At 41.2% G+C, this 24,954-nt stretch overlaps 1 protein-coding gene across 4 annotated transcripts in view; it reads left to right on the forward strand.

The window, feature by feature from the left end:
- AGPAT3 (1-acylglycerol-3-phosphate O-acyltransferase 3) overlaps positions 1-24,954 on the forward strand; it is a 95,071-nt gene that overhangs the window by 35,768 nt on the left and 34,349 nt on the right. The window contains exons 2-3 of one of the 4 annotated variants that reach the window (XM_074814472.1): positions 577-640; positions 7,378-7,498. The exons of 1 other annotated variant lie outside the window; for it this stretch is intronic. The gene's annotated coding sequence lies outside the window, so the exon portion shown is untranslated. Of the gene's footprint in view, positions 1-576; positions 641-7,377; positions 7,499-18,020; positions 18,401-24,954 lie in introns of those variants that run through there. 2 more of the 4 variants (XM_074814473.1, XM_074814471.1) reach the window with 2 other exon arrangements.

Below are 24,954 nucleotides of genomic sequence, written 5' to 3' on the forward strand. Positions count from 1 at the left end.
GCTTTATAATAGACATTATTTCTAAAATGCTTTCACATTCATTAAAGTTCTTAACTAGATTGCCATTCTAGATCCTTTTCATTTCACTTGTATTTGAAATATGAATAGTGAATAAACAGAAATACGTGTAGTTAGTTTAGTCTAACCAGGGGGAGTAAAATAACTATTGAGGAGGAGGATCCCTCTGCTACAAATAGCTGCCATGCAGGTTTGGGCCCAGTGCTAGGATGTGACTGTCCCCTGGGATTTGCTAGTGCTAGCACTGGTAGCAGTAGGTGCTTTGCAAACAACTTAAAAGCTTGAAGGATATCCAGCATCAAGGCAGAGGGTGAGGTGGACTACAGTGAGGCAGATGAGGGACAGTGCTGGAGAACATTTTTAGCCAAGCCTGCTTGACTCATGACCCTGGTGGCAGTCTCTAGCTAAAAGGGACTTAATGTGGACAGGGAAGGGGGGGTGTGTGTGGTTGAGCTCAAGAAGATGACATGAGTTTGGCATGCTGGGCACATACAGGTTTCTGGGAGTTTTGATGTGATTAACGTTTCACCTACAAGTTTTCGTTTTGGAACCTTACAGATTCGAAGCTGGTAAAGAAAGGTATTTCTGCCAGAGACTTGCTGCAATTCTCAAATCCCACGAGGTAATTCCTTCCTATTAACTTTATCTGTGAATTCCTTAGAAAATGATTAATTTGGAGTACCTGGAAAGTCTGCTCCTGGAAGATCAGAGCATTAAAGTTAATGATCAATTGTGTCTCGTTAGTGGGTAATTATGAAGAATTGTGTTTGGGGATTATTTTTTTTTTTTCTGACTGAAGGCCATTTAAAGACCTACAGCTCTAAAAGCTATCTACAAATCTATTGCACACCAAAGAAAAGGTCAGAGCAATGGGAGAAAAGCTTGCGCAGCCCCAATTGCGCAATGGAGACCTCCCTCAGAGTGCAGTGCAGGGACCCTCAGCCCCAGGGTTTGGGGCAGGGCACAAGATGAAGGTGGCAGAGGACCACCATAGTGAAATGAAAGTGCTATTATAGAGGTCAGCCAGAAGAAATCAGTGAAAGGTGTTTGCACTGTTTTAGTTTTTTTAAAGATTTAAAAAGTGAAAGAAGGAGGGAAATTAGGAAATTAAGCTTATCCCTTACGCTGCAGATCATTCCTGTGTATGTTTTCCACACTCCATAGCAGGCCTCTCCCTCTTTCTAGTATTTGTGCTGAATACAGCACCTAACTGTCCTTGTTTCTCTGAAGGCAGTCCTTTATGTAGCTCTAAACATTTTCTGTAATGGGCGTATTCTAAGCAAAGGAATATTCCAGCATTTAAAGGAAAAAAAATAATCACTGGTATTACTCTGAACACGATAGACTTACATTATATATTGTGGTAGGAAAAAATCATATGTACAATTAATAGCCATTTAGAAAAATAATTTCGGTCCTTTTTCAGAGCCTACTTCTTCCCAGAAGCCAGTTTAGACAATTCTTTTATAAAGCGTGGATGAGCTGGCATCAACATTCAGGATTTATTCACAATTCAAATTTCATTAATAAACCCAACTAAAACCCAAGCACTCACAAACACAAGGAAATACAGAAACCTTGCCTGAGCCTACTCAAATTTCCCTCTTACACTTACTCTTTTATGCTGGTTTTTTATTTAGGCCTTTAATCGGGGTAAGTCATGACAAAACCCCAGAGGTAACTAGTCTCTAAGAAACAGCAGATAAATCATTAGATTTCTTGGGAGTAAACCTGTCTGGACTGTAACTGCGGTAACATTTCCCAGGACAGGACACACTTACCTTGGTTCAAAGGTGTTCTGCCCTAGCTGTTAAGGGCAGCTGTGGCTTTCCCAGATTGTCTTCTCGTATTGCCATGGTTTCCTTTCTTGTATGTCACCTTTGAAGATTGGAGTGAGATGAAAGCTTTCCAACTAAGCACTATAGTGCTATACAGACACCTGAGTTAACTTGCTGATGACTTACCCTGTTTCTGGTCTCAAGTATCAGAAGAATTACAGCCTCTTTAACCAAGAAAAATTCAACTTCTTCAACTTGGATCAGGATTGTCTGGCAAATCTTACTGCAATGATCTCAGACATTGCTTGCTCCTCCAGATGTTACAACCATTGGCACTGCAGAAAAGACCATGTGCAGGTGCTTCAGCCCCAGCAGTTCACAGCTGGAAAATTCTGGTGGAGTTTGCTGCCTTTAAAAATAAATAAATAAGAGAGTCATGGCAAGAACCCACCTTCGTCAGGGGTTTAAACTAACATATTAAGTTGTGAATTGGAGCAACTAAAATGCAGACTGTGGAGGTGTTCCACTTACGAAGCAGTGATCCCTAGCAGAAGGCTGGGATGGACAAGAGAGGGCAGTAATGTTTTAGGCTGCCATAGCTGAACCTGACAGAGGATATCTGTCAGAGCCCTGGCTCCACAGAAGGCTATGGACAGGGTTAGATGTAAGTGCTCTTTTGCTGGTGCTCAAACTCTCTCTCAATGAGGGGACAGAGAACTTTACAGAGTTATGAGGCCACAGATAGATTCATCTACTTCATTCTTGCTTATCTGTCCCCCATCCTACAGAGAGAAGCTTGAAACTGAAGGGTTTGGTTGCAAGTTGCAGTGGAAAACTAAATGCTTTGTTTGCTGCAGAAGTCTAATTTCCATCTTGAAAAGGGAGAGAATCTGTCTGTCACTGGTCCATCTAGGTCAGTAGTCTGGTTTATAATGGGTGCCTTACAAAAGGATTTACAGTCAACACAATGACTAGTATTTGCTCTGTCATATCCTCCTAATTTCCATTTCATTAATAATTCCAGTTCCTCTTTTTCAGTCTCCTTATGCCACCTCTAACAGCCATGGCAAGAAGGTTCACAGTTCAGTTACACATGGAGGGGGGGAACACTTCTGTTTGTTGTTGTAAATGCTTCATAATTTATTCACGTTCTCCTAGTTTTTCCTACTGTGAGTGAAGACTTCTTTTTCTGAAAGTAGTTTCAGAGTCAATCATTTCCAATTATTAGGGAAACATAGTTTGTAGGGGCTCTCTTTCTAAGAGATGATGGTCACAGTAGTAGGATGGTGGCATGAAATAATTTCCTGAAGCTGTTCTCTTCATATCTGTATGAGTCTATAAGATGTTGAGAGAGGTTTGCCATGAAACCAGTTTTACTGTCTAGGGAGAAAGTTAATTTGTGATTAAAAACACATTATCAAGCTCTTTTTTTTTTTTTTTTGGTCTTTTTTTTTTTTTTTCCATGACTGCCATTCCTCCGTCAACATTTGGATATTATCATATGGAAAATGGTTTTTAGGGAATGGCCCAAGCTGTGGGTCAAGCAAATAATCAGAAGATTCAAAGATATTGATACTTCCTATGGTGAGGAAGAAAACTGACCAGAAAATTGTTTCAGTAGTTTTAATAAATTATTAAAAAAAAAGGAGAGAGAAACAAACAAACAAAGGACAAAAAGGAATGAAATGTTTCCCTTGTGAGATGATGCTGAAAACAGAGTTCTGTGTGTCTGCGTTTTAGTCTTGTATGTCCTAAATGATGGAACACTGAGAATATTTTCAAAGCTGTGGTATCAAAGTAGCTAATGGAAACATGGTTTTGGAGGTTATCATATTGAATTCAGTGCAAGGTACTATGCAAGAGAGAAACTGCATAAGAAAGTGCATGCACATGCATTTATATTTAATTGGGAGACTTTTTTGAAATGGAAAAATATGTGTGTACTTAAATGTACTTATCCTCAATGTACTGTCTAAATCTGTTCAGTCTTAGAAGACATCAGAAAAGCAATTTGATACAACTTGCAGTTTCCAGTTCATGGGTTGGTGGTTTTTTTTTTTGAAGTGGGGAAAATGAGGATCCTAAGTGGGAAGAGCTTCTCTCTCTTTTTTTAGAGCTCAAGTACCTCTTATCCATGCACCGGTACAATAAACCGTGTCAGACCAAAACTAGCTTTCAGATCCTGTTCTCTTGCATAACACTACTGTGCTTCAGTAACAAACCAGAAATTATTCTCCTACCGATTGCATTGTTTCATTCTGGGAACTTTGACCTCAGTTTTACCAGTTTTAGCAAAATGTCTGCATGAGACTCTCTACACAAGCAGTGAAAAGGCAAAGATCCCTTTGACAGGCCATGAAAGCAGTGTTCAAGAATCACTTCAAGACCAGACAACGTGTTTGTTCCAAGGAACAGCTTGGCTCGAGTGATGCAGCTTGTTGAACTGTGGCATGCTCTGTTGCATTGATTCTCCAGATCTCTTTCTTGTGGGATATTGGGAAGTAGGATGAGGTACTGTTCATGGCTCGCTGAGCTTTTTTAATGCACACTTTTTATTGCGTAGTTGCTTGTGAGGATTTTAATGTAAACAAAATGGCTAACATTATTATTTTAAATCAGGAGATCTTTGTTTGCCTTTTACATATGCAGGAAGATTATGGTAACTATTTACACTTTCCCCTATAAATCAGATTTCTGCCCACCCCCATAAGTCACATACCATGTACCACCTTCCTCCACCAGCACTAAGAACTAAACCAACTGCTTTTGGTGATTGTTTTATAAAACATTCAATGAATATTTAGATGGGACAGCTACAAACATGGTTGGAGCTATAGAAAGCAGGAAGTGTGTCATAATGTCCTTTTCATAACAAGGGCCATCTTAAGCACATAGGTTTATTGTCACCAAAAGCTTCTCCCATAGCTTTGCTGTTCTCATAGGCTCCAGCCTAAACTTACTCCTGGCCAGTTGATACCTGTTTGTTCTGGTATCAGCAGCTTTCTTTGTCTCAAAATGGTTTTTTTCCCTTCCTAGTGATTATCTTTATCCCTGTCTTACAGGGAGCAATTGCATCCCCTGTAAATCCTCCTGTGTCCCTCCACTGTGCACGCTAGTCTCCTGGAGATCCTCCTTCAGCCTCCTGTGTTTCTAGTGCCTCCTTTTTGAAAATGGTCAGCCTCTCCTGTTCAGTATTCCACATGGGATTTTATCAGTGCTGCTTATGTACTTCCCTGTACTTCCTATCTCTGTTGGAAATGTTTCTCTGGATACATCCCAGGATTGCATGTGTGTTTTTCACAGCTGCATTTCAGTGGTGACCGACAGCCATTTTGTGCTAGGATGGACTAGCACATCCAGGCCCTTCTACTCCAGGCACTGATCACCCTCCAGTGTCCAGCTGGGGCTTGTTTATTTTATATATGTGATTGTGCATTGTATATTAGTGACTTTCATCCCACTCTTATGGCTCCAGTCTTTAAGGCCATGGTGCCTGTTGTATAACAACTCAATACACCTTCTTGTTCAAATTGCTTCCCAACTTTGTCATCAGCTGCCGTAATGACTTTTTTGTATGCAAGATGTTAATCAGTTAAAATTGAAGCAGAAGACTGATCGTTGGGTTAAGTTTAGTGTTTCCATTAGTAACTTCTAAGGTGTCTGCAGCTTTTTCTTCCCTTGCTGTCTGTTACCATCTCTTCTGGGCAGGATCCTTACTCCTGTCAGTTCCTCTACCAGTCTCCAACTTTACATGTTTAATGTCATACCGTGTGGAAAAATATTAAATAATGTTTGATGAAAATCCAGATAGCTGAGACTTACTTATATTTATTTTGAGTAAAATTCCTAAAGCAAGCCTATTGTGTCCTGATCTCTTTGTAGCTTCATGTACTTACTCTTCTTTGTCAGTCTTTGCTGAAATCTTACGTGCTGTTGATGAGTTCTGTAGTCTTTCTTCTATGCGGCAAGTCAAACCAGATCCTAAAAGTACTGTCACTAAAGTCTTGAATCTACATCTGCCACATTTATAGAGGTAGTTCTCTTGGTTTGAATATCATTGACTTTTAGTTGAGTGTTGAGCAATTGAATGTGTTTTTGTTGGACAAATTTGCAGACAAAGAGTTGCAAAAAGTGGTGTATGTTCTTAAAATGCCAGCCTGGTCATCTGTTTTCCGTCTCTCTAATGGCAGCACTGGAAGATGATACCCTTTGTTCCAAAAAACAGCAAATGTGTTTTAACACAAAACTGGCCTTGGGTAATGTGCCAGCCCAGATGGACTGGCAGCTATGGATGCCATTAACTGTATACAGACCTAAAGCTGAGCTAGATGGGTAGTAGCTAGCTAAATGGCTAACTGGCATTTCCTAGGATGGCTTGGTTTCAACAACATGTTACACAAATTTGTCTGAAATAGGTTGGAATTGAGCAGTTTTCAAATGGTATGATATCCAGGATAAATATACATGGTATGAACCTACATGCCTGGTCTTTATTTCTGTTCTTCTGATAACACCATCACAGAAGTCTTTGTTAAGTGTCCGAATGATCTGGTAGTGGTTGCACCATGGCAGATACCTTCTGGGCATCCTAACAGACGCATACATTTTCCTGTAGACCTTATGTCCTGGTTAAAATAAGTTGCAAATTAAGTGATTGTTGTGAGAAGAGCATTTTTTGTTCTTACAGCTTTGAACTTGGCTAAAGGTAGTGGTGGGTTAAAGAAATGGTTTATATTAGCTTTTGTGATACATCTGACTTGTTGGGCAGAAAGAATATTTTTTCTTCAGTTTTTTTATTTTTAAGGAAAACCATGTTTGCAGTCTGGTAAATCTGAGTTTCTTTGAGGGTTTTCTTTATTTGAAGTTTGGTTTGTAGATTCCTGCACAAAACTATCATGGTGTAAGGCTTGTGAAATTAGATAACATGCCTTAAACAAGCCACCTCTGGGTAAAGCACATCTCTAATTACTGAGACTAAATTATGTGGAAAGTGAGCTTGTGTCTGAAGTAAATCTCCAGTAATCTAAAATTAAATAATGATTAACTTAATTGCTTCAGGATCATAAAAACCGCTCTTAATAAAATATAGGGATTAAGTGTGTGTTATGAGAGTGGATAATTGCTTCTGCTTCATTTTCAATAACTTCTATCAAGACAAGGTTTGTAGGTAAAAGAAATACCTTTTATTATGCTGATTAGTAAAGCAAGGAGAAAGGTAGGCTAGTTCTTGAGTATGCAAGCCCTTTCTCCATTCTGAATAGAAGCTGCAATTTCGCTGCTAAATATAAGTTGAGAACACTTGCTTTTAATTTCATAGATATGTGCCAGTTAGACCCTCTGAAAGCAAGAGGAGTTAGTACCTGTGGAGCAGAGTGTAGTATTAGTACGTGGGAAGAAGGATTAAGTAGGTTTTTTTTTTCCCCCTGAACAAAAAGAGAAAGATGGGTATTTTTAATAAGAAGAGTTTGAATTAAAGAATTTGTGACCTGGGTTAGCAGCTGCATGTTGTTTGCATTGTATTTTGCTTCTAAACAAAATATTTTTACCTTCATTCATTGAAGAATGTCTTTTTTGCTTATAGGCAAATGAGAAAGCAAATCTGTTGAAACATAAACAGTGGTACTTCCCTGGAGGGAGGAGATGGGGATTCTCCTGTTGCTCTGAGTGTTGCCAGGTGCCAGAAGTGGTCCCCAGTGGTGGTGGTAAGAAAGAAATCTTCCCCCACATTTCTGTATTTGCGTTTTGTCTGTAGCAATAAGATGCTTTTGGAAAAAAATGGGGGTGCAAATCCTGTTCTTTTCATAGAGCTGTATGAATTGCTGGGAGACGCGTCAAAAGTCTCCCACTCTGAGAATTTTAATTTAGGGATGAAACCAGTGCTTCAGCTTGTTGCTTGCCTGTAGTGTTTGCTCCTGCTCTCTCCTGTATGCTGTATCTGTTGGTAATCATTGCAGCAAAGACTTAACCACAAATAAACCTCTAGAGGATTCTAGAAATACTTAACTATCACCTCCCTCCTTAAATGCAGAAGGGGAACTGTGGCCTTACAGTGCTTTGAGGACCTCCTTTACAGAGTCCTTAGAAATCTCTTGAATGTTGACTCTGGGGCCATTTTAGGCTTCCTTTAATCCAGTAACCAGATACAGAAATGTTAAGTTATAGCAGCAAACTTCCTTCTTTTTGACCTTTTCTGCAGTCTTTTCTGCAAACGGTGACAGCAAAAGTGGAAAGCTGATGAGACCCCACTGACACAGCAGTAGGGAGAGGGTTTTTCCAGGACAGGATCTTAAAACCCTGGAGTGGCTAGTGTCAGATGTTGACATTTTAATGATGATCTCTGATACCCTGCCCCTTCATGGGCTATTAGTAGCTTTTTTATAGGAAAGTAATTTAATCTTGGTGATTTTGCAAAGACCCAGAGTGTTGCTTTAGTATTCTATAACCTTTCAAGGTCTATTATAGGACAAGTAGTCTCCCAAGAAACTTTCATTTCTGTGAGATATTTCTCAAAGCACTGATTCACAGGACAGTGCATAGTGGATCAGCCACAGTCTGTGTTCAGGGCACATATGCTGACCCCAGGCAAGGTTACATCCCTCCTGATGATGTGCCTTTTCCTGCTGTAGAGGAAGTTAAAGCATTTATCCCAGATCATATTAGGTGGGCAAATTAACCACTTTCTGCAAGCCCCAAATATTTTTGTATCAAAATTTAATCCCCAAAAATTAGTTATTGCAGCTGAATCTGGTTAATGCGGACCATCTGCAGCTTTGGTGGGTGGAGGCAGACCCAGTGGGTTGATTCATGAAAGTAACCTTTTTATAGTGTCATGGTGACCAAGTGCTTTCAAAACCGGTTCTGCAAACTGCTTTTGACCGGGCTCATTGCCATCGGTGTAAGAGCAATGTCCCAGAAGTACACGAAAGCCTCTTTTTAAGCGTTTTCTGTTTTGTAGCATATTTTTCAGCTTACATGGCTGCAATTTTTGCTTTTCTTCTTTGTGTGTAAGGCCTGAAAAGACCATCAATGTTAGTGTTACTGAGAAGCTAAAATATGCTTGAGGGACAGGACTTTACAAATTGTGCACAGCTCTTGAATTTTCAAGCTTTGATTCTGTTTGGAGAAGAGAGAACTTGGGCTGCTCGTACCCAGCCCTGCAGGCTGCCAAGCCTGGTGCTTGTGCCCCTTGTGTAGTGCATGCCTGCGTGTCTTATCTCAGGTTGCTAGAACCTGCAAGGAGGAATAATCTGGAAATGAAATGTCCTGAATGAAGTGGATGGCCATGCTGGAAGCTGCATGGGTTGAATAATCCCATGAATAATTCCTTCAGCCTTCACCTTCTTGATGGTTCAGATAAATCCTGAGCAGGTCGATAGATATTAGTATGGATTAGAGAAATCGTACCAAGAGCTTTTCAGTGTCCCAGTGGATGCTGCTTCTGCGGAACAAATCTCCATTTCCTGAACCAAAGCACAACTGGTACCAACAGGCACACAGTCAAGGAGGTGAGGGACTGAATTACGGGGAGGCCAAATTATGATAGCATTTGCCATAGCAGCCATCCCCTCCTCTTGGGGTTTATGCATAGGCAGAGGCCCTATAGGTATCATCTGCTGCTATTGTCCTTATTGTGTGTCTTCATGAGGGGATCTCTCATTCTCAGACTTGCCAGTGTTACAGTTGGTAACAACTGTTGGAAGATTCAATTTTCATAAAAACTTATTTGGGGGCCACAAAGAGGAAAAAAAAAATCTTTGCAAAGCACTTGTGAACAAAGATCCAGCAGGCTAGACCAAAAGGCAGCTCACAAAAGCAGTCATGGCAGTTAAAATTTCAAGAGTTTTTCTATAGTTCAAGCAAGGAGAAATGTAAAGTACATCAGAAAACCAGTTACATTCTCTGCTTTCGTATTTAATTTACCGATGTGGAGGGTGTAGTAATGGGCTATTTCAAAGCCCACAAGACAGAGGCCTCTTCACTGGCAGACTGATGTTCTGAGAAGCTGCCACCAGAGATACGATCCCTGCCATTAGACTGGTGCAGTGTGGTTTTTAAGCTAAGAGTCAATTCTGCACAACATGCGCTCTCATATCTGTTTTTAATAGATAACACACTGAGTTAGGACACCATGAAAATGAGAAAGGACTAGTCTTCCTTGGTAGTCTAGAAACACTTGAGAAGGTCTGGGTGTATTAGGTGCGTTACAGCATGGAGCCCTCTTTCGCAAGGTGGAAAGTGTTGCTCTGAACTCTTTTCAGGACAGAGCAAATATCGTTTCCATGCCCTTCACTTCAGTATGTCTCCTCTAACTACTGAGCCTGTGTATAAGAGGTGGGCACCAGAAGATCAGCTCTCCTTGTTGTGACACTTATTTGGAAGAAGTGAGCATGACAACTGTGTTTTGTGAAGCACTCAGTCCTCTCAATCTTTGAAAGTGTTTGGACTGCACCCCGCTAAGCTTTGCTCCCCAGAAAGATTAGGGAAAGAGCAGCCTTGTCGGACAGTGCTGGCTATGCTTGTGCCTGGGACCCAGCGCTATTCCACACTGCCAGGTTGGTCACTGCTCTGGGCTGGCACAGGGACCACTTCTAGCTGGGGGCATCAGGTGGTGGAAATCATGGACCAAGGACCTGTAAACTGGATCTCTTGGGGATGTTTGTTTAGAGAAGAAAAAATAGCCTGAACTACAAGTGCTTTCTAACAAGCTGTAATGGCATTTATTCTCACTCTTTTATAATTGTTTTGAAAATGTCAATGTTGCCATGGGAGCAGTTGTTTTCACGTGTCTTTTTTTAAGTTGTGAAGGCCACACATTCGGGTCCTTAGACAGTATTTTCCAAAGCAGCAGAAAGTACAGATGGGAATATGAATGCTGTCGCAGTGTGTGATTCAGGATGATATTACTATGTCTTAACAGCAAGGCCAGTTTTGTATCAAGGGTTCATTTGCCCAATCTCTGCGCCTGTCTCCCTCTTCAGGGAGCCTCCCTTTCCGCCTTGGTTGTGGTCTTGAAGTTTAATGGGACAAGTAGCCTGATGCACAAGGGTGGCTTGGCCTGAGACAGAGGAGTTGGAGATCACATAGCTGATTACATCTGTGACTGAAAACAGTTGGCAACCAAAGGACACTCCTCTAAAAACAGAGCAAGCCTCAATCCTGCTGTGATGTAAGGAAGCAAACAGAAGGAAGCTCAGTGCAGTGTGAGCTGGTGATGTGGTTGCTGGACTGTTGTGGCAACTGCTGGTGTTGTACTGTGGCAGAGAAGGGGGTGTACATGTTGGAGTGTGGGCTGCTCACTCGCACCGCAGGGCCTGGCTGCGGGTCCTTTCTGGATGGCTCTCAGGGCAGATACTCCTTGCCCCAGCCTTGTGAGCTTTTGCCTTGTACTCATCTGGGTACTTTGGATCTTTTATTGCAAGATGGGAGCAAAAGACTTAAGCATCATGTGGTTCTTTTTTCTGTACTGAAGGTATAGCAATGCCACTTGTTATTGCCATGTGTGCCCCAGAAGGAAAACATCTTCAGTGTTTATGCCTGTGGGCCAGTGTAGTGCTGGGATGTTTGGTAACATAAACTTACAGCCCAGTTACAGGTGCTGCTGTGTTAAGGCAGTTTGTCCCTCTGTGCCTAGCACTACCTATTTCTTGGCTTTATTAGGTTAACTGTTCCCTAATGTCTATTGAAAATATCTATTTGCTAAAAAATTCTAAAGAAAAATTAAAACCAAAAACAAAACCAAAAACCCAACCGTTTGGCTTAACATATATCATGTTGGTACAGACCTGGGATGAGTAATAACTGTAAAAGCTGTTATACAAGCAAACCTCAGGACATGCTGATCTTAAGCATGAGTTAAGAGTGAGCCTTTAGCAGTGCCTGGGAGTTGGGACTTCTGAACAGTCAGTCAAACCAGGCATGGGATAAACTCCCAGTCGCTTGGACATAATGAATTTAGTTACAGAAAAATATTTCTTATTAATGCAGTGAAGTTTCAATTATTACAGGTATTTCTGAAATGTGGCTTATTATACTAAAGGTAAAAGGAATTTAAATAGAATAAATCAAAAGAAGTAATTCATGTTTAGTGGGCTTGAAAGTGAACAGCACAGACTGCAGACTCAAGACGCAATTATACACTGAGTAAATAGCATGAAGGTTCTTGTTATATGTCTTGATTGGAGAAATATTGATTCTCTTAGCTTAGTTCTGGTAATTAGACCAGTCTGCTTGCTTGTTTATTTTAAATGAAGCTAGCCTGGCTTGCTAGACTCATTGTCTGTAAATGTGTTCTATATTAACACATTGCATTGAACTGCAGGCAGTCTTCAATATCCTTGAATATCTGATTTTTTTGGCATATAATTGCAGATGAGCTAAGGGTTATTTTGGCAGATAAAAATGAATCATAAAAGCATAAATGCTGCTTCTCAAACCATTACTCTGCCTGACTGAGGAGCTTTTGAAGAGCAGTACCAAGCTAGCAGTTGTGACATCCAGAGTTTGAGTATGGCACACAGGCTATTTTGAATATGAGGCTTTGCTACAGTAAATACCTGTTTACTAATGAGCTTCTAATTTTGCAAATGACGGGGAGCAATTTTTGACTTGGCAGTCCAAAGCTGCGAGCTCCAAAAGAAATGGGTGCCCACTTTTATACTATAATTTCACATTTCACATTTCTTTCAGTGCTTCATAACTGTGCCAGGTAACAGAAAACAACCTCTGCTCCAGTGATCTTGTGCGTCTCCAACAGGAGTGGAAGCGATGCAGTAGAATGTACAGAGATGTAAAAATTTCCACACAGGCAGCTGCCTGCCTGGCTCAGGTTAGGTCACTGAGGTCACTACCATGGTCAGATTAATATCAGTACCATGGCACCTGTAGGACTGAGAAAGTACTCACAGAGTCAGAATTATTTTAATGTCTTTTTGCCCAGGTCCAGTCAGAGCTAGTTTACATGAGACAATGATAAAAAGAACAGAGAGCATCTGTGAAAACTCCTGTGCTTTTGCTGTCAGTTGTGGAGCAGCCCTCACGCAAAGTATCTGTCTGAATTTTGCTGGTGCAAGGCAGGCCTGCATTTCTAGTGGGCTAGTCATTTCAAGGATCCCTGCAGCCATCAGTAAAAGGATATTTAGGTCACCTCCTCTCAAACATTGCATTAAAAGGCTGCTGTTCACAAGAAGCTGAACAAGTGAAACTGAATCGCGACAATGCTAACCGGTCCTGGATTTCTGATCTTTGTTGGCAGCGTCTTTCAAAGGCTGTCTGTGTTCCCATAGAAGGGGTCCCCTGCTCTGCAGAATTTGTAATAGTTTGCATTAACTGTATATGCTACAAGAGGCCTGTTTAGCAATAGGACGCCAAGCTACCAGGAGATGAAAGATCTTAAGAAATGGGGAGAGCTGTAGATGTTTATTTTCAGGTTTTTCTCTCACATGGATTTTAAAATAGATGGGCTGTTTGCAGAGTGGCTTCTGTTCAGTTTCCCAGCTGAATGGCCAACAACAGCGTGAACTTTGACAATGTACAGACTTCCCACTTCTAAGTTAATTTTTTTGAATGGGTGGGATCCTAAATTTGTGAAGTGTTCTGGTTGTAATTTATAAAGTTTTCACCATGTGCACATTCATGCGCATGCAGTTCAGCTTTGTGTTCAAAATGTAGTCTTCAAATTTGTGTAGGAAGGAAGGGGGTTTTATTTTTATGGTGATTTTGAGGTTTTTTTCTTGTTTTTCAGAGGAGGGGGAGAGGGGTTGTGTTCCATTTACGCTGAAAAGATTGTGTGTGGCTGCTGCCAGTATTGGTATTCAGTCCAGAAGGTGTTGGTATGATCTTGTCTGAAAACACAGAACAAAAAACTTTGTCGGGCATATTTGATTTTGCTATCAGTCTGTTTGATAGTCTGCTCTATCTTTTTAGAAAGATACCTGCTTTTGTATATATGCAAAATGAGATCTGACCACAAAGATAATGATGAATTCAGGCTGATAACAGCCTTGTGAAATATTTGTCAGCGAAATAATCCGAAAGAAGTATAGCCATTGTGTTCAGATAAGAACACGCTGCTGATGGCAGCTGAGGTGACAGGAAAGAGACTAGAAATTGGATCCTGTACAAGGAAGAAGGGGGATGATGTGGGCCCCTGCCCTGCTGTATAGCTCTACTTTTCTTGCTTTCTTACCCTTTCGGTTGTGAATAGCCGACTGTATGAAGCAGCATTGCACTGAATATCCTCCTCCTCCTCCCCAGGATCAAACTCCCTGGTGCAATTCAGGCTGCCAAGTCAGCTTGCGTGAACCGACTGAGGAACTGTTTGGGTTGTGTACCTGTTGGATTTCCAAGCCATGTTTTTTCACTTATTACTCCTTCCTGACTGCAAAACAATGGAGTTTTATCTTAAGATGCCTGAGTGACAGTCACCCAGCAGAACATCTACCACTTGTGGTTTTAGTGTATTTACTTCTCTCCCTGTCTCCCCTGTGATGGAGATCATCTAAACCCAGATACTTCAGAATGGCAGCTTTTGTCTTCCCTCCTCCTCCATGTGGCCCACACCTCCCTCCCAGGTTAAACCCAGGAAGATTTGTTGGTGGAAGTGTAGACATCCTGTAAAGAAATGTCTAGAGGAGGTATCCTTGTCTGCGTGACAAATGTCAGTCCGGTGACAGGAGGATGGTTGTCTTTTGTCACAAATCTGTCAAGAAGACTGGGGACCGTAAAGTTACAATTGAGTGGTGTATATATTCTGCTTTTCAGCTATTTTTTAGAGCAGCCTTTCTCCATTGTTGGTAAGCTGTGAGCAGTTAACAGTTTGGAGGTGGATTTGCAGGGTGAAATAATGCGAATACTCTTCTGGGGAATTTCTGGATCTAGCAGAGCACTTGCAGGGGAAAACTTTCCTGCTGTCTCTCCTTGGTTTTGCAGCTGCGATTCTTACAGCGCATGGATAGCTCTGGTGTCATCTGGGGCCTTTGCCTTACTGTGCTACTCACTTACTTAATAATCATAATAGATAATTGTATTTATTTAAGCTTTTTCCATCCTGGCAGTACAGATTGTGGTAGCAAATGCTGGAGCAGAAGCATGAGGTGTAAGCGAGCGAAGCCAATGTGCTGAGTCTTGCATTTGTCTCTTAGCCTGCTCTCGGGAGGGGATAGGAGGGAGGTGGTGGATTTGCTGCCGGACAGCCCCAAGAGCCTGCCTGCTCCTGCCACTTCACTTGCACTGGTCATTGTGTGTTACTGTGGATGCAATCATAGAATAAATCGTATTGCTCCCCTTTTGCTGAACGTAGTGTTTTATACCTAAAATTTAAGCAACTCAGCACTTCTTGAAAGACAGGCTTTCAATTTCTTCCCAGTTAGTATGCAGTACTTCAAAGAAATGCTTTGAACTTGGGTATGGACTTGTAGGAACACATGCAGTGTTTGCATAGATTTCATTTAGCAGCAGCCAGAACTTCCCTGTGTTCAGCCACAGTATATTTGCATGTTGACACGTACCTCCTGGTTGGCTCTCTCTGTTCTTTATGTTTGAGGGTTGATTTTTTTTTTGCATAATTTTCCATCCAGAAAGCGAAGTTTATCATTCTTCTTAGAACACTTATCTCAGATGAGACTTTTTTGTTTGTCCTTTATTTTGCATCCCTGTTTTAACAAGTAAGGAAACTGTGCTACAAAGCATTTTCCAGATTGGCATAATCTAGAAGGAGATGGGTCCCTAGGTTTCACAGATTGGTGCATAGTGCACTTACGCTCCTGAAATTTCTTTTGTAGTTTATTTTTATCTGAATACGAAGGATGAATTCCCACTTGCCTTGAAAATTCAAGCACTTGGAGTGAAGAGGAGCATTCTGTGTAGTCTTAGAGAAGAGGAGACGCTACTGAGATTTTTCTTAATCATCAGAGGCTAAGATTGGCAACATTATATAATTACATAACATTGATTTACTTTATACAATACAAGAGTCCTATTACTCAAATAATTTTGTACTAATAGGGCTTCTGTTAGATAACTCCTTTTCTATTTGTTATGTAAGGGCTGGTATTATAGAATCACTGTTTGAATACCAGCACTATAATTTTAGAATTGCTTTTATAACAGAAATACCAAGTAAGCCTTGCTCCGAATATAGGCAATTATTGCAATATCCTATTTTTTTTTTTAAAAAAAATGAGGCCTCTTGATAATTGCTACTTTGGTTTTGTTTTTTTATTTACAAAATCCTGACACTGTCCTGTGCCCAGTCATACTCCATTATACGTGTTTTCTGTAATGAATAGTGTGCACTGGAAGAGTGTGATTAGCAGTCCTGGAAACTGGTGATTGAGCTTCTCCTATGAAAACATTTCAAGTGCCAGTTTACAGACTCTGCATGTCTGGGACCCTCCTGTCATCTTTGAACTGCGTGTGTGTTTGTCTCTCGGGTTTGTGGATTTATTTTAGTATAATTTAATGTAATTTTATTTCTGTAATTGAGAACAGAAATAGTGTGAGCAGTCTCAAAATGAGATTGAAGAACACAATCAGTAAAAATTCCTTTGGACCCCACAGAAACTAATTAAAGGAATTTAGTTGCAAGCTATCTCCTTCACTGACAAAGATGTAGATAGTAGTAAGTCTTTTATCTGTGTAGTTACTTGAGAAATGTGGTTGAGCTATAGGTGAGGTTGGAAAATTTTACAATAGACTTGGACTTTGCACAGGATATAAGAGGGCAGGAGGACCTATTGACTTGGTGCATAGAGAGCACCCATAATTTTTCTTTAATTCATGAATGCTGTGATGCTTCTGTCCTGGTTGAGAACTTCGTTTCCACTGGACCCTACTCAACAATGCTTTCTGGAGTATGTTAGATTTATTTTCTGTGTGCTTTTAAACTCAGAGGCAGCTTCTTACATTCTTTTTCCACCCAGCTCTGCTGAACTTCATACCAGATAAAATCTCCTATTTGGCTGTGATTTTTAAATTCACAGCCTCTTTTTTTCCTTTTTGGCCAAATAGTTCCAACGATTGTCTGTTTCCTTGATTGTAAAAACTTTATTGTATCTTAAGTGGTTTTGTACTGTCTCTTTCCACTTTATTCAAATCTCCTAAAATCTCTGTGACTCCACTTACAGGGCAGCCAAGGGTTTAAGAGGAGCTAACAGCATGCCATAGCTTTCTGTAGTGCTGCTGCTAATGTTTGGTCAGAAAATGGGAGTGTTGGGGGTCTGACTACCACTTTAATTTTTCTTTGATGTTTAAGCTAGATTGTGTTTGGATTTTATTTCTTCTTGTTTCTTTTAGAGGCCTTACTCTCGCCACGCCAGTGAAAACTCTTATCTGCACAAAGGGCTGTGTTGCCGTAGTGGTAGGTGAATGGGAATCGCACTCTTTGGTCCGACTGTTGTGTCCCTGTGCAGACGTGGCCTGCCTCAAGTCTCTCTTTATCTGGACTATAGCACAGATTATAGTGCAGAACAGCCGGATGGGCCCCTGAGCCTTAATCACACTGGTGGCACTGTGTTCCTGCTGCCTGGGTAGGGTGTAACAGCTGCTGCCTTGTTTCTTTCCTCTCTAGGCTCTGCTATCTCCTTTTTGTTAACCAAGCTGGTGGGGTGTGCCTGCTGTGACTCAGGCCTCCCAAAAGCCCTGAATTTGGAGCAGGAGGAAGAGAGAGAAAATAGAGTCATCATTAGTTGGGTAGAGCTCTCCTCCGAGACCCGCAGAGAAAAGATGAGGGCAGTGGACTTGGGAAAGTCCCCCTCCAAGCAAAGCACCTGGGAGCCTTCTCCCCAGCTGCAGAGTCCCTTCCTTTAGTCTGCGCTGTTCAAAGATGACCCTTCATCACGCCATGAAGGCGAGCAGTCCTTCTGCCCTGCAAGGACTGCGCTCTGGATGCAGACCAAACCCTTTCTCTGCCATGATGTTCTCTCAAGCCTTGTGTTCACTCTGTGTGGAGAAGAGACAGGCTTTGGTGGGGTGGGAGATTCCTTTTGTGTTAAAATCTAGATTTTGTTAAAATCGTTTGTCAGTTCTTTAAAACAAAAAAGTGTCAAGACGCAGTGCTGAACATACGTACCTCACCATGCAAGCGAATCCAGTTGATTGTAGCCTGGTAATTTGCTGTAAGAAGATTATTGGATTAGAGCAAAAGCTTGGTTTGTCAGCAACACCACCTGATGGTAATATTTCTTGAGAAGTATTACCTATTTTAAATATTAGTCCACTTATGCCCCAATCATACCTTCATTCTTGAGGTAAGAGGGGCTTTTTTAGTTTGATGTTTTACAAAGCCATGTAACAGAGAGGACACCCAGCTCTTTTTTTTTTTTTTTTTCTCCTGCTGCTGAGCAGGCAGTTTTAGGAGCTGCAGCACTTCCAGATTTACCTTGATGTGCTTTTGTCATCATAATCCCCGCTCCATGTCAAGACAGATTTGCATTCCTAGCCAAGACTCGCATCGTCCATTTTTGCCGTTCCGTTTCTCCTACTCCTTTTTTTGGTTTTATTAATCAATAACAAATCGGGAAGATGTTGGTAAGCCAGTCGGGTGTATGCTTGCTAGCTGGAATCTGCGCTACATTCATCGCCCTGGCTTTAGCCTATTACTTGTATTGGTAAGTTTCATTTTTGTGCTGTGACTGGTGGTGGTTTGTCCTTTAAAATTCTTTCTTGGGGTGGGCTGGAGAGTGCTGGTCCTTTTGAAGTGCTCCCAAAGGCTCATGTACTTACTGGTGTGTTGCTGGGGTAGATACCTTCCTTGATTTGTGCTGGTGCCCTCTTTATTTGTCATGGGACTCAGTTTTGCCACTATTTGAGTTTTTGTACATTTTTATTCAGCTGAGAGCATAGTGGCTAAGGGTGCCATAGCATGCATTGGGTAAGATGGTGATTGTGTCTTTCCAGTTTGTTGTGAGAACCTTTTTAAACTCCTTTCATGCTCTTGCTTAGCATTTGCATGGCTGTCCCTCTTGGCACACAACTTGGAAATTAGGCTGCGACAGGTTCACAACGCACTAGGGTGTTTGTGGGACACCCATGTCTTCAGCACCTCAAAATAAATGTTTCAGGCAAGTGCGAATTAAGGACTGCCGTAGTTTTTTTTCCCCCACCACCAGGAGCTCAGCAGTTCGCTTCCCCTTGGGGGTGATCTGGGGCCTGGAAGGGTGGTGGCATGGAGCAGTGAGTCCGGGAGCTTGGGCATACCTGGGTTTTTGGCCATGCTGGAGAAGTGCACAGCAACGGGCCTGCATGGGTTTGGGAAAGGTAAGAGCAGTGCAGAGCTGCCCTAGATTTGTGGGCTGGCTTCATTTCTACATCTCTCTACATAGGTCCAAGACTTTCAGCCAAAAGAAATCTTTGAACTTCTTAGAGCTACACCTGGAGCAGTTAGCAACTTTTAGAAACCTGAGTGCAATCTGTTGACTAGTTTTAGTGGAAAAATTATGCGTCGCTTCAACTGTAAAAGGAAAAGCCTGCTGGAGTTGTACTTAATATGACTATGACTGGAAAACTTTCCAAGGGGTGTGATGTTGCTGAGGACAAGCCTCCAACATAAAGTCTGCATTCTTTTGTTTTATAAGGCGATGAGGAGACAAATAAATGAAAATCTGTGGTGTGATCTTCTTGGCTTTGTTTTTGCCAAGTACTTCCTCCAGGCAGTTATGCCTGTGCTGTTTACAAGCCTACAATCCTCTGTGTGTGTACGCACACACTTCTAGTATTAATAAGTTTATTTATGTTTAATCTTTAAAGTGAATCTCTGCAGATATGTAAGCTTTCAGCTATACAGTGTGACAGCTCAAATTAAAATGTGTGATTGCTAGCCTCTTTAGACCTCAAAATATTCAAGAAAAGAGGACATATGTGACTCTACAGTTCTAATGTTAAAAACCAGGAAATGTAGAGCTTAAGGATGTTAACAGCTGTCCTGCTAAATGCTTTTTTACCAAAGAAAGTACATGTGGTAGGTATATACATGAACACAGTGTAGTTTTTAATTAATTACGCGTGTCTTGAGTCAGTATTAGGGTGTAGTGTATGCATCTGATATCAGTTATGCTTTTGTATTGATACAAATATCTGTGTGTGTGTGTTACACATAGGTATAGCATGTGCATCTCCTTTTGTAATTCTTTTTTTTTTTTTTCCCTATTTTGTTCACTCTTAAAATTCTTGACTTGAATCCAGGTCAGATCTGGTTTGCAGGAGAGATTACAATTCTGCATACAGCAGGAATTAACTGGTATTAGGTCAGATCCTCTTCTTCAACAACCTCAAGGTTCAGGAGAAAATTAGTGACATCATCTATTTGTTTGTGAAAAGAAAGCTCATTTAAACCTCTCTGATTAGATATGGATGAGACCTGACACAAGTACCTACCTCAGAGTGGTTTTTTGGCTTTATTGGTGTGGGGTTTTAACTCTTTAATTTGTTGATGCTTGAAGAAAACTGACTTTGATAAATAGTTTATTAATTCTGTAACATAAGTCTATTCTGTAGGAAGTAATTAGACTAACTTTTTTCTTCTTCTTAAATGTGTTAGTTTGGCTGCTGCAATTCCCTTAGAATATCCTCAGACAGAGCTGGAGTGATTAAGATCAGAGATCACCAGTTCAGCAGGGAATCAACTTTTGCATATTGAGAGATTAACCCGGTTTTTCTGTAATTCCGTCTGTGATTTTTTTGCTTCTCCAAGATTGGAGCACCCTTATTAGCTTGCTGGACAGGACATATTTTGGTCGCCTTCTGGGCTAAATTTAATTTGTAGTCTCTAAAGAATTCGTCTAAGGAAGTGAAGTCTTTGTTCCTCTGGGATTTATGTGACACCCTGCAGGCCTGGGACTGGCTCCCTTGCTGCATGTCTGATGCAAGAACACCACCAACCTCAGAAACGACCTAGGAAATCCACCATGCCCCTTCCTCCCCACTCCAAAAAAAAATAAAAAAAAAAAAAAGTTGCATTGCTTGGCTGTGTGAAGGCTGGTGCTCAGGCAGCAAAGAAAGATGTGCAAGGGACCACACAGTAACCGTCTCCTGAAGTTAAAGGCAGTTGTGTAGGAGTTAGTCCAGAGGGCTCGCATGCATCTACCCATCTATGCCTCCATACATAGGCTCGTTCGGCTATCAGGTATGAATGCCTCATAAGATAAATTGCAGCAGTCCATTGTATAATTCATAGTGCAAAACTAAAGTCCGCAGAAATTATAAAAGCATGGAACATCACATTTTCTTCTTTGGTCAGTCGTTACTGCCTCACGGATTTTGTTTGGTTAGTCTGCGCAACATGAGATGCTAAAAGAATTGTCCTTTTTCACCAATCAACAAATCGCTTTGCACATAAATAATTGATTTATCATTCTGTGTGTGCTTGTCATCACTTAATATATAGGATAAACTCATAAAAATCATCTGCTGTAATTTTTTGTGGTTTGTAATTGACCCATTCCAAGCTACAAAATGTTTGAAAGAAATGCCTTTTCCATTCTTTTTCCCTTGTTGCCAAATCTGCACTCTAAGTTTCAGCATCTGGCCACCAAAGGAGCCCGAAATACTAACATACATTTAGTTTGATTAACTAGTGTACTTAGAACTTAAGGTAATTTAACTCGGTGATCTTACCACGTTCCTAGCCCTGCCTTGTAGCTTGAGTGATGTGTCAAAACACCTGAATTTGCCATAGATGTTTTGGTTTCATTAATGCACTTTGAGTTAAGAGCAAAATAACCCAGATCACAAAGTTTTGGCTGCTGTTATATTTTGTACTGCAATAGGTTAGGATTTTTTGAGACAGATTGAGAGAAGTGGAGGCCTGTGCTAGACTTGCATGTATATTCAAGTAGTTTTAATAAGCTGCGTAATTTCACTACCTATTTATTTTATTTGCTTATTGACTGTAATTGTGCTTTGCCCTCCTAGTTTCAGGTGTTTGAAGCAATAGTTTAGCACGTGATCTCTAATGATGTCTATCTTCACTTGGGTTTTATTGGTATTTCCCATGATTGTATTTTTGGAGTGAATGTATTGTCTGTTATTTTAGGCAGAATAACCTGGAGGTTCTTAATTTGTATGTGCTGGAGGGGTGATTTGCACACAGTGGGGGCAGGTTGTTTCCATGTTGGTGGGGAGCCCAGTGCTGCTGGGGATGGGTAAGCACTCTGGGGAGTACTCCAGTGTAAATGCTGACCTGGTCAAACATGGGCTTTAAGCCCTGCTCTTGTCAAGTTAGTGCTTGGTTTGTGTTTTTCTTCAGAGTAATGCAGCAAAAGACTGCATGGTGACTGCCTATTAAAATATTGTTTTAAAGAAAGATTGACTTCCAAGAGAGATAAATAGGCAGAAATGAGTAGCCAGGTTATCCGTTAGTGCTCCTGCACCAGTTTCCCAGCCCTGAGGGGAGCAGCAGAGCGGATGAAAAGCACAGCTCTGCTGGCGGGCCCTGCTGTCCATGCTGGCTGAAGTGAAGAGAGGGCCCTCTCACAGGTGGGGGACTCTTGGGACAGATTTAAAAAGTACATGCCTTATCTATACTTAGTATATTATTCCCATATCTAAATGCTATTCCACTTCACTGATGCTTTTATCAAAATGGTGAGGGAGAGGAGCATTATGCATTGGCTGGCACGTGCTCTGTCAGACCCACGGACTGTAACTGCACCACCATTAAGGGAGGCTGAGGAAGAACGGGCCCAAGCCTGACAGAGGAGCAGTTTGGTTTTCTGGGTTCATCTGTACAGATTATCACTCAACACACAAAGTGCAACATATTTCTATATAACATCTATTACCCGTGGGTAATGTGCTCATAATCTATGGTCTGCTGTGCTTGAAATATCACCACATTTGTGTAAAAGCCACTGTATGCTCTGCTGCTTTATTTAGGCAGCTTAAACTGAAGCACTGAGAAGATAGGTGTCCTACATTGGGTAGTTATCTATGAGATAAGTGCCTAAAGATTTAAAGCAGCCAGTGTCTTCCTAACACACCCGTAGCACAAAAACCATGCAATTTTAAGAGTGTGGAATAAATCAGGAGTTTGCAGAGAAGTTGAAGCTTTGAGCAGTGTTCTCGATGTGGATTTTGGGGTGTTGCTTCTGTGCTGTGGCTGCTGCTCATGGATCTGCAAACATGGAAATCTTGAATGTCTAAAAACTCATTACCCAAAAAATTTTGTGATCATGCCTATGTGCATAAACCATGAGTTTATCCAGGCTAACATAGTATTGCTGTGTATTTAGGTTTGATGACCTGAAGAAGTTGAGTTTGGCAGATTTTCATCCTCCTTTGTTATGGAAATGTATTTTACAAAATATTTTATGTATTATTTAAAATATGTTATAAATAAATCTTATCTGTGTCTCTCTACTCAGTGATTTGTTTTGAACCCATTGAGGCGTTTCCAGCCACACTTGGTTGGCAGATGGCAGTGAGGGTGTCTCCAAAATAACTGGAATCCTAAAAGCTTAATGGAGGTGACCAGGGAGAGGAGAAAGGGGCTGCTAAGAGCCTCACCTTATGGAAATATTATGACATAAAATTGGGTGTTCTTTGATAATCCACATCTCTACATGGATGTGAGCTTGTAAAAGTGTCCATCAACACTAAAATACAAGTTTGTAGGGAACCAGGCTTTTGGACTTACTAAATAAATTCCTCTCTTTGGCAGGCTGCTTTCTAGTGACGAGTAGCTGGTTACTCAAGCTCTTCTCTGTAACCAGAGCAATCGTTATGCATGAACAGAACAGAGATTTCTATATATTGGTCAGAGCTGGAGCTTAGGAAAAACATGAGATACTAAAGGCTGTAGGAAAGACTGGAAGAGCAGCTGTCAACACTGCACAGACATCTTTTTTACTCTGGAACACAAACCAAGTTGACCGCAGGGACTTTGCTGATCATGCCCCTTGCGGTGGTTGCTTTGCCACAGACCTCTAGTCCAGAGAGGCAGACACTGTTCCCTTTTCACTGGGGATGTGCAGCAGTGCAGTTCCCCAGGCACTTGGTCCCCAGTGGCTGATTTGAATGCCCTTTGCAAACAAATGATGTCAGACTGTGATATGAAAGATATGTGACTTAACATTCTGAAATTTGGAAGATACAGTGAGAGCGCCCCATCGTTTTAATGCTAGTGAAGAGATTAAGAGTGGCGAAACAAATGCTGTAAATACTTAAACTTACATCTGTTTTAAGAAAGATGAACTTGCTTTAAATCAAATCTTAAATTTGAAGAGCTGGTAGAGGAAAAAATGAATCTGTGGCTGAGTTACCTGGTAGGGCATGTCTATACTGCAGCTCTGATGTGATTAGTTTTAAAGGAGGAGTGAAATGCTTGTAAGAGTAGCCATGGCAACATAAAGCTCACTGCAGGCTGCAGAAAACACCTGGGAAGTGGAATAAAAACTCAGGCAGTTTGGACTTAATTACTTGCTCAAAGTGCATTGCCTGCCTTCCTCTAGAGCTCATCTGGTGTCATTTCAAGGAGGAAAGAGGTCTCAGAATGGTTTCCCATAGTCAACTATGAGGTCTCAGGATCCTTTTTTCCATTGATATTGTAACTGTGGGCTTGTAACTTTATAAGCATTCATTATAAAAAAAAAAAAAAAAAATAGAAAGTATAGTTGGGTGGGATCTCTGGAGCATGCTGTTTGAGTTTGAGGCAGCTTTCAGCAGGGCTTATTTCGCAAATAGGCTGGGTTGCTCAGGGTGTTGTGCAATTGGGCTTTGAAAATGTCCAAGGATGGAGTTTCCTCAGCCTCCCTGGACAACTCGTTCCAGTGATGAACCACTGTTCGTACGTTGTTAATACAGCTAGTGGTAGTACAAATTGGTGTCATCTTTTAATGTATGGAAAGAGAGAAAAGAAGCCTTGGTGAGGAGTGGGCTTTGCCATTAATTTCTTTTGGAAGACTGTCTGGGAACATGAAGGGCTGTTGCTGGTGAGAAGTTTTTGATCTTCCCAACATTTGTGTTTGGGCTCTTTGAGTTAGACCCTTGTGAGCTGTCACTGGGAGAGTGTGTGCCCTGGCAGGACTTTGGCCCCTAATACAGAGAGTACATCCGTGATGGCTGTCCTGTACATACCCAAAATGATGAATGCAGGGTGGATCCAGTACTGTCTCCCTCTGCACTGGCCATGTTCAGGTAGTGTATCCAGACAGATGGTGAATGGGTG

The sequence above is a fragment of the Strix aluco genome, chromosome 2 (assembly GCF_031877795.1).
Source record: "Strix aluco isolate bStrAlu1 chromosome 2, bStrAlu1.hap1, whole genome shotgun sequence".
Taxonomy (NCBI): Eukaryota; Metazoa; Chordata; class Aves; order Strigiformes; family Strigidae; genus Strix; species Strix aluco.